The 10,095-nt window shown below is 37.4% G+C and overlaps 1 pseudogene; it reads left to right on the forward strand.

The window, feature by feature from the left end:
* Positions 1-2,244: 2,244 nt before the first annotated feature.
* Positions 2,245-3,748, forward strand: LOC105716303 (importin subunit alpha-1-like; annotated as a pseudogene).
* The last annotated feature ends 6,347 nt before the right edge of the window (positions 3,749-10,095 follow it).

A 10,095-nucleotide genomic window follows, 5' to 3' on the forward strand; every position in this document is an offset into this window, starting at 1 on the left:
GATGAGGTGGTTCATTTAGTGCACTTCTGTGGTGCCTGGCACATAGTAAGGCTTCAATAACTTTAATAATATTCCCCCAAGCACCAATGATAAATTGTGACGATGATGATGATTATTGAGGAGTGAGCGTTTTGGAGACAATATACATTCTGTTGTAAACTATTTCCCCTCTTCACTCTCTCACAATCTTCTATGAAATCCTACCTCTTCCTATTTTGTTTCTGAGACCCAAGGACCTCTGCATTTTTCTCTTTTTATTTAGTTTTACTTCCTAAATCACATTCATTTTTTTCCTACTTTATTCCTTTATTTTCCAAATATTAAGATCATTTTGATTACTCTATTTTTATAAATCATGCCACCAATATTCCAGGCTTGAAACCTCAAACTAATCTTTTAATCTTCTATCTTCTTACTCAATCCAATTAACCATCATCCCCCTGCCAAAAACGGTCCTTTAAATCTCTCTCACATCTGTCCTTTTTCTATTTCATCACAAGCTTTAGGGTTTTTAAAACTCATTCCTTGTTAGCTGTTATTACATCTGATCTGACTTTCTTGTTTTCCATGTCTCCTCATACTGGACTCTTTCCCTTTAATACAACAACATGTAAGTATTTCATTGAATCAGCTGGACTCAGTAGGATAAAAGCAGAAAATAGCTTTATTCTTTCTTCCATTCAACCTTCAAAAAGCTCATGAACTAATTTCTTCAGTGCATCTGCCACAAGTTTCAGGCAGTTCATCTCAATTTTCTAGGCCCTTTTGATCACAAACAGTCTCAATCTGTTTACAGACTGACAGATATGTCATCTTTAGTATGTGGTTCACCACCACAATTTACACACTATTTCCTTGTCCTATCCCCCTGGCCCAGATAGGGAATTCGTCAAGCTTGGGCCTGCAATAGGGTGGGAGCTTTTTTGCTCCCCTATTCTCCATTCACCTTCTTCCCCACTCCTGACTATTCTGATTGACACCTTCAGGGACAGTACTGGGAGAAAATGTAATTAGAGAGAAACAAGCAGTATCACAGGGCTGATAGAAGAGCTCCTATTTCTGGATGTAATGAATGCACGAGTACAGTTTTGTTTCAACTCATTTCTCCTTTGGAAAGCACTTTTATGGTTTGGTTTGGTTTGGTTTTTGGTTTTTTTTTTTAAATTTTCTGTAATAGGACGTCTGACTGCAGTTCCCAGGACACATTCCATGTAATTGCCTCATGGAAGGTGACAGATAACACGCAGGTACTTTTTCCAGAGAAATCCTCTCTCTCTCTCTCTCTCTAGTCTCTCCCATTTCACACATTCAAAAGGTGGAAGTGGGAGCTCACAGACACTGGCAGCGGTAGGTTTCCGGTCTGCTGGCATGCTCAGTGCAGGATCCAAAGCAGGTGTTTGACCCCTATCAAGTCATTCTCAATTTGCACTGAAATTAAGGTTTAAAAATTTTTCATTTTTACATCTTTCAGAAAAGCTTTGTGAACTCACACTTTTGTTTTAAAAAACGTTATCAAATGCTCATAAAGAGCATAGGCTGTTTCTTTTTTAATTTAAGCTTATTAATTTAAAGGCCTCTCTAATTTAATTTCCTGATCAGTCATTCTAATCTATTTCCTCTACTTAGCTAAGCCAAAAATTCTTTGCTCTCCCAAATTTAATTATTGTTTTCTAAATTTTTGTTTTATTGCATCACCATCTCCATCCTAATCTCTACCCTGTCAGGATTCTTTGTTGTAGACAACTGAAACTAAATTCACTTAATTCACACAGAAAATGAATTAATTAGAAGGATATTGGAGAGTTTACAGAATCAACTAGAAAGTTGGAGAACTGTTGGAAGGAAACTAAAAAAGGGAGAAAGCTCAGATTCTTTTCTAACCATGATCTGTTGAAGAGGCCCCCAACTTAATTAAGCACTCATCATTATACCACCGGGCTTTCAACTGCTCTTCAGCTACAGCAAATAATCTCTCTCCCTGGCCTGTCTGTTGGCTTCGCTTTCGCAAGATTTAGTCTTAGGCAGGGGCTCACATTCAGTCATGGCTAAATCACTTGTTCACGACTCAAAAACCATGAGCCAAAAAAAAAGTGATTTAGCATCAGATATAAATCAAATATGACATGGTCTTTGGGTCGCATTGAGGTGGATGATTGAGTACAGCCCCCCCACAGCTGCTGAGGCCTGTGTTGCCTCCCATGAAAGCCTGGGCCCCCTGTGGAACTTTCTCCCTGTCTCATATCCATGCCTACCAATGAAAATGCTAATACTCCAGTCGCCCAACTTAACAGATTCAGGAACAAGGAAAAAGATGGTACAGAAATGAGGCATCACAGAATAGACGTCAATGTGAAGTTGTGGAAAGCTAAGAAGGAGAAATGTAAGCTATTTCCTGATGATGCTACCTCTCCACTGCAAGAGAACTGCAACATCCAGTGTACTGTAAATTGGTCTGTTGATGACATTGTCAAAGGCATAAATAACTATATGGAATGTCAGCTCCAAGCTACTCAAGCTGCCAGGAAACTACCTTCTAGAGAAAACCAGCTCCCCATAGACAACATAATCAAGGCTGGTTGATTCCAACATTTCTTTGGAAGAATTGATTGTAGTCCCATTCAGTTTGAATCTGCTTGGGCACTCACTAACATTACTTCTGGGACATCAGAACAGACCAAGGCTGTGTTAGGCAGAGGTGCCATCCCAGCATTCATTTCTCTGTTGGTATCTCCCCAAGCTCACATCAGTGAACAAGCTGTATGGGCTCTAGGAAACATCGCAGGTGATGGTTCCATTTTCTGAGACTTGGTTATCCATTACGGTGCTGTTAACCCACTGTTGGCTCTTCTTGCAGTTCCTGATATGTCATCTTTAGTATGTGGTTACTTACATGATCTTACCTGGACACTTGCACCCCCTTTAGATTCTATTGAGCAAATTCTTCCTACCTTAGTTTGGTCCCTGTATCATGACGATCCAGAAATATTAGCAGATACCTGCTGAGCTATTTCCTACCTTTCTGATGGTCCAAATGAATGAACTGACATGGTCGTGAAAACATGCCATGTTTTGCCCCAACTTTTGCAGTCTCTAGGAGCTTCCAAATTGCTAATTGTGACTCCAGCACTAAGAACCATTGGGAATATTGCCACTGGTAAAGATAAACAGACTCAGGTTGTGATCGATGCAGAAGCACTCACTGTCTTTCCCAGCCTGCTAATCAACCCAAAAACTAACAGTCAAATATCACAGCTGGCCATCAGGACCAGATACAGCAAGTTGTGCATCATGAATTAGTTCCATTCTTCATCAGTTTTCTAAGACAGATTTTAAGTAAAAAAAAAAAGGAATCTGTATGGGCCATAACCAACTGTACCAATGGTAGAACAATTGAACAGACTGTGTACCTCGTTCAATGTGGCATAATAGAATCACTGATGAACCACTTAACTGCAAGAAATGCCAAGATGATTTTGGTTATCCTGGATGCTATTTCAAATATCTTTCAGGCTGCTGAAAAATGTGGTGAAACTGAGAAAGCTAGTATGAGTAAAGATGTAGAGGCTTAGAAAAAATTGAAGCTCTACAAAACCATGAAAATGAGTCTGTGTGTAAGACTTTATTAAGCTTAATTAAGAAGTATTTCTCTGTAGAGAAAGAGGAATATCAAAATGTTGTGCCAGAAACTACCTCTGAAGGCTGTACCTTCCAAGTTCAGGATGGGACTTTTGAGACCTTTAACTTTTAGATCATGTAACTGAGGCTTAAAGTTGTGTACTATGTTTGGTATAAGTTTGTATTACTGCTTCTCTACTAAGAACTCTTTTTAAATGGGGTTTCTTATTGTAGCATTTTTTATGCTGAACTTAAACAGTTTCCAAATTGTACACACTGTATGAAGTTTGTCTTCTAAATGGGTTTCTTATTTCTATGTGGAATTTTATATCTCACAGTGTCCTGTGAATAAAGTCCACCCTTTTCTTTACATCAAAAAAAAGAAAGAAGTCAAATTTATTATGTTTTATACATAATAAGGCTGTTTGCAAAAAAAAGTCCTAAGAGAATATATCAAAAATGATTAGACTTCATGGAAAATACCTGCAAAATAATTGGGAACAAGACTTTTATGCAAAAAGTGAGTGTCTTCCTTATACAAAAACAAAGAGAAAATATGAGAAATTAATTTAAACAATAAGGACAAACATACTAAAATACCTAAAGTTAAATATAGACCTGCATGAAAAAACTATAATTAATTTCTGATGTGTAACTGAATAATTTAGTAAATTAAGACAGTCAATATTTTTTAATGGAAACACTATTTTAAAGTAGCTCTTTTTTTACCTCACCTATAATCCTGGATGAATTTGCATTAAGATTTGTAATTGCATGCCCTACTAAATACTAGGAAGTTAGTGTGTGAATTAAATTTTAATTTGACTCAATCAAACTAACAAAATTTAATTTTTTGGAAGGAGCTGGTATTTATTGGTTCTGCATGTGTCTGTGTGTGTTCTGAAAACAGTTTGAAGTCAGTTTATAGAGATATTGATTAGCTTATACAGAGTCTATATAGAGATATATAGAATTTTACATATTTAGTATACTTAATATTAAACATAAAATAATTAAGCAGAAAAAAAATCTAAGCTCATAATAAAGCTATGGCATTCATATTTCTACCCAAATAGGTGTTCATATTTTAAATCTGAACTATCACTAAAAATTATGTTAATTTTATCCTAATTCCAACCTGTCCATACTAAATATATCTTATTCATTGATGTACTCCACTATATTTCTAATTCAGAAACCAGATTGTTAGATTATGCTTGATTTTTTGTACCATCTTGTTCTGCTATTAGAGGTTGGGCAGATGACAAGATAGGTTAAGATGGCCAAATCTCAACTTGAAGAACCTCATGTCTAAACAATCAGCTTATACCCCTAACACAATGCCATAACTGATCAAGATTTGATGTGGGTAGAGACTTAAGGCAAAAATTAATGAAGTTGAGAACAATTAAGGAACTCTTGTCAAACTGCTGGCAAACAAGTGGTATACAGTGGATGCCCACATTATTTTTAACTTACTTTTCACTTCCAGAATTACTTGCTGCTAATTCTAATCAGAAATAGCTGTCACTAAAGAATATGAGACTGCCAAAATCTCTGTGTAACCATATGAAAACTTCAGATCCTGCCTGATATCAGCATGACTGTCCTCAAGTGCTTGTTCTACATCTCCAAATCCTCACCATGCTGCCTGCTTGTTCTAGAGCCATCTTGACCCTAAATAACCCCATGCCGCATGCAAACAATTGTGCCTCAGTCCCTGTGTTCTCTTAAGAATATGTCGATGTGCTTTCATTATTCATTTCATCCTGGTAAAGTGAGGGGTGGCTTTGCCTACGAAAACAAAACAAAGAACTACAACAACAACAACAAATCTGGAGTGTTTTTTAGCTAGAAAGTTCCCCTTCAGATACAGGTTCAGTCAAATGTGCCCATTGGTTACTTACATCCTTTTTGGTGAACTCTACTGACTGAAAACATATTTTTGGTTCACTGAGACTGTTTAAGCTCCCATAGTCAAATCACCCTTCAATCCCAGTGTTACATAATAGCCTCATAAGTAGTTCCTGGTGTGGAAGGGATGTCTCCCAAAACACTCATTCAAAAGGACAAGGCATCCATTCATTCATTCATTCAACAAATATTTATTGAATGAGTACTGTGTGCCAAACACTGGGTATTTGGTGATGAATTAAAAATAACAAAACCCCATGTTTTCATAGATTTTTACATCCTGGTGGGGAGAAACAGATAATAAACAAAATAAATAGGTAAGTCACTTTCTGGATCTATGTCAGACTATTTCAACTACACTGTTCCTTGAGGACACCAAGATTACAGTGTCCACTGACTTCTGGCTGGTTGAGATCTTATTGCTACAAATTTTCTCCGCTACTTTTCCTTCTTGCTGGGTATAGCTGCTCCAGGGTTTTTCTTTGCTATTACTCACAATTCCAGAAATGTCTACAATTTAATGAGTTTCTGCTAAAAACAGTCCTACTCCCAGTAAGGCCCATTAAACACACAAAGGTATAATAATTTGAAAAGAAGCATTGTTTATTATATTTCAAGAAGAAGTAAGGTGAGAATGTATAATATTTATGAAATGTTTACGATGTCATCCAAAACTATCATAAACTATAATAAATACAGCAGCTGTTTCCTTCACCAATTCACTGCTCAACTGTTTTAACTGGCAATTCAGGTTTTAATATTTTCACTCTTCACTGTTTTATGAAACATGTTGGCCTAGTGATACACTAATCAATCTTCATAAAAAAACTCATTACATAGCCAGTTAAATACAATAAATCATACATTCAAGATGTAAAAAGATAACACACGTTATTGAAACAACTTTATCAGAAATGAAAGTATGAAACTTTATTGAGCACTGTGAATCTGGTGGGTATGAAGACTATAAGCTCTGAACTCAAAAGCTAAATTTTTAATTTGGCTCTTTTTGAAGTGATGGAGTTTCTGTCTGTTTTAACACCTCTGGTGTGAAGATAAGTTTTGCAGAATTAGAGGTAAGTTAACATTGCTTTGAAAGTATTTGCACTTTATCTTTTTGATAAGTGTCTTTCAAGAACAATAAAGAGATTTATTTCTGTCAAGTACTAGTGAAAATATTATGAGTGTTCTCAACTGCTTTGGTATTTTATCAAAGGCATGGTGTAAATGTGGCAGTTGAAGTCTGAAAGATGTGATACTAGATAAAGTTTGGCAAGCAATAGAGAGTAGAGCAGGGAGGGGAGAAGAAGAGAGATGATAAATCCTCCAATTGTCTGTTTCTAATGGACTACATATTAAGAAAAATCAAACCAAGCATACCTGTAAGAGAATGTCAATTAACAAATTCATTGTGGTGCTTTTTATAGTTCTGTGAAGAGCAACCATTTTTTAGATTATCATTCTGTATCATGATCAGTAAGTTTGCTAAATAGACACTCTCTTACAGATATGGTTAGTTTGCTTTATTGAAAATGTTGGCTTTTTATAAAATGTAAATTTACCCTTGCAGTTAAATTAAATACTTACTGACTTATGTTAGAGAAGTTTGTAATGACCAGTTGACTATTTAGGAGTTGAACACAGAAGGGTTATATGTCATTCAAAACAAAAGACTTGCTCATTTTTTTTTTTTTTAGTACTAATCTTCAAAACACAATGACACTTTACCTAAGTCAACACTCTGCACACTGTTGCCCATGACAGTTTGCTATTGGTCTACATAAGTAGAGAAACTGAGTAGAAGGGTTTCTAAATCTTTAGAGCTATTTAACAGAGCAATTTAATACCTGTTTAATAAAAAATGGGAGCTTTTAAACGTACTATATTTCATTTTTCTAGTTATTTATTCTCACTGTAGTTTACAAATCGATTTGTCTGCAACATAAGAAAGTTTTTCTTTTTTTAAATGCTCCTTCACCAAAGATAGAAAACGAAATAGAAGACAGTAGGTATGGGGAAATGGAGGTTCATTTTGTTTTCTTTATTTGTAAAGGACAAGTTTTTAGAAATATTCTGCAATAGAGGTTAAGACAATTTCTTAGAGGATCTTTTCTTCCTTTTATTTCTTTTATTTCCCCTTTGCTTTTAAGTGTAAGTAATTTGCTCTAGCATTGATTTGATTGGGTCAAACATACCACTTTCAAGGTCTTCAGTGAAGCAAACTTTTTTCTACTTTACTTCATTTGTTCATTATCTCAACAAATTTCCTTTAAATTTTTGACATATGCACAAATTTTTAACAGCAGCTTTATACCTTAACTAGAGCCAATTTCATATCCTTGGTAATACAGTAGTAATTGGTTGCTTATCTCTCTTTTTCACTCCCGCCAGATTTATCCATACTCAATGAGTGTCAGTTGCAGAATGTGACCTTTGTCGAGCTTTCTTTTCATAGACTTTCAGTGGTTTATAATTAGAAACAATGGAAAAATTCTTGCAATCACAAAACTATACTCTCTCTGCTATCACATCAACTTAATGACAGAAGCAAATACTTATGCATGTTTAGGTTTCTCCCTTCTTCACCCTGTGCATTGCCACAGCTGCCTATAGATGATAGGGATATGCAAAAATATTCAAGGAGCAAAGAAACCAAACAAGTAAGGAAAGCTCTCTATTTTCAATCCCATGAAATAATCAAGTTATTCACCTTAGGAACAAATTCCTGTTGTAGTGATGACAACTGAAAATTAGATTTCTAACAGACTAGAAAAATACCCTGAAACAGCAGATTCTGACATAATGGAAATTCATTTAAAAACCTGCTGCTAGGTTTTCTTTTTTCTATTTTGTTTAAAACTGTTACAGGTTAGTGTATTAGACTGTTTTCACACTGCTGATAAAGACATACCCAAGTCTGGGAAGAAAAAGAGGTTCAATTGGATATATAGTTCCACCTGGCTGAGGAGGACTCAGAATCATGGCAGGAGGAAAAAGACACTTCTTACATGGTGGCAGCAAGAGAAAATAAGAAGCAAAAGCATAAACTCTTGGTAAACCCATCAGATCTCATGAGACTTATTGACTATCACAAGAATAGCATGGGAAAGACTGGCTCTCATGATTCAATTACCTTCCCCTGGTAGGTAATTCCCACAACACATGGTAATTCTGGGAGATACAATTCAAGTGAGATTTGGGTGGGGACACAGTCAAACCATATCATTCCACCCCGGCCTCTCCAAATCTCATGTCCTCACATTTCAACCCAATCATGTGTTCCCCACAGCCCCCGAAAGCCTTAATAACTCATTTCAGCATTAACCCAAAAATCCGCTGTCCACAGCTTTATCTGAGACAAAGCCAGTCCCTTCTGCCTAGGAGCCTGTAAAACTGAAAGCAAGCTAGTTACTTCCTAGATACAATGGAGCACAGGCATTGGGCAAATACAGCCATTCCAAATGGGAGAAACAGGCCAAAACAAAGGGGTTACAGGGCCCACCAAAGTAAAAAATCCAGTGGTACAGCCAAATTTTAAAGCTCCAAAATGATCTCCTTTGACACCAGGTCTCACATCCAGGTCACACTGATGCAAAAGGTAGATTCTCATGGTCTTGGGCAGCTCTGCCCCTGTGGTTTTGCAGGGTACAGGCTCCCTGCTGGTTGCCTTCATGGGCTGGCATTGGGTGTCTGTGGCCTCCCTGCTGGTTGCCTTCATGGGTTGGCATTGGGTGTCTGTGGCTTTTCCAGGTGCATGGTGGAAGCTGCCAGTGAATCCACCATGCTGAGGTCTGGAAGACAGTGGCCCTCTTCTCACATCCCCTAGACAGTGCCCCAGTAGGGACTCTGTGTAAGGTCTCCGACCCCACATTTCCCTTCTGCACTGCCCTAGCTGAGGTTCTCCATGAGGACCCTGACCTGCAGCAAACTTTTGTCCAGGCATTCAGGAGTTTCCATACATCTTCTGAAATCTAGGTGGAGGTTCTTAAACCTCAATTTTTGACTTCTGTGCACTGCAGGCTCAACACTACATGGAAGCTGCCAAGGCTTGGGGCTTCCACCTTCTGAAGCCACAGACAGAGCTGTACATTGGCCCCTTTCAGCCATGGCTGGAGTGGCTGTGACACAGGGCACCAGGTTCCTAGACAGCACACAGCACAGGGACCTAGAGCCCAGCCCAAGAAACCACTTTTTCCTCCTGGGCCTCTGGTTCCATGAAGGTCTCTGACATGGCCTAGAGATATTTTCCCCATGGTCTTGGAGAGTAACATTAGGGTCCTTTCTACTTATGCAAATTTCTGCTGCCAGTTTGAATTTCTCCTCCAAAAAAAAAAGGGATTTTGTTTTCTACTGCATTATCAAGCTGCTAATTTTCTTAACTTTTATGCTGTTTTCCTTTTAAAGTGGAATGCTTTTAACAGCACCCAAGTCACCTTTTGAATGCTTCGCTGCTTAGAAATTTCTTCCACCAAATACCCTAAATCATCTCTCTCAAGTTCAAAATTCCACAAATCTCTAGGGCAGGGGCAAAATGCTACAAGCCTCTTTGCTTAAACATAACAAGAG

Source organism: Aotus nancymaae, unplaced genomic scaffold (assembly GCF_030222135.1).
Source record: "Aotus nancymaae isolate 86718 unplaced genomic scaffold, 86718_ANA_hifiasm-v0.15.2.pri h1tg000025l, whole genome shotgun sequence".
Lineage (NCBI taxonomy): Eukaryota > Metazoa > Chordata > Mammalia > Primates > Aotidae > Aotus > Aotus nancymaae.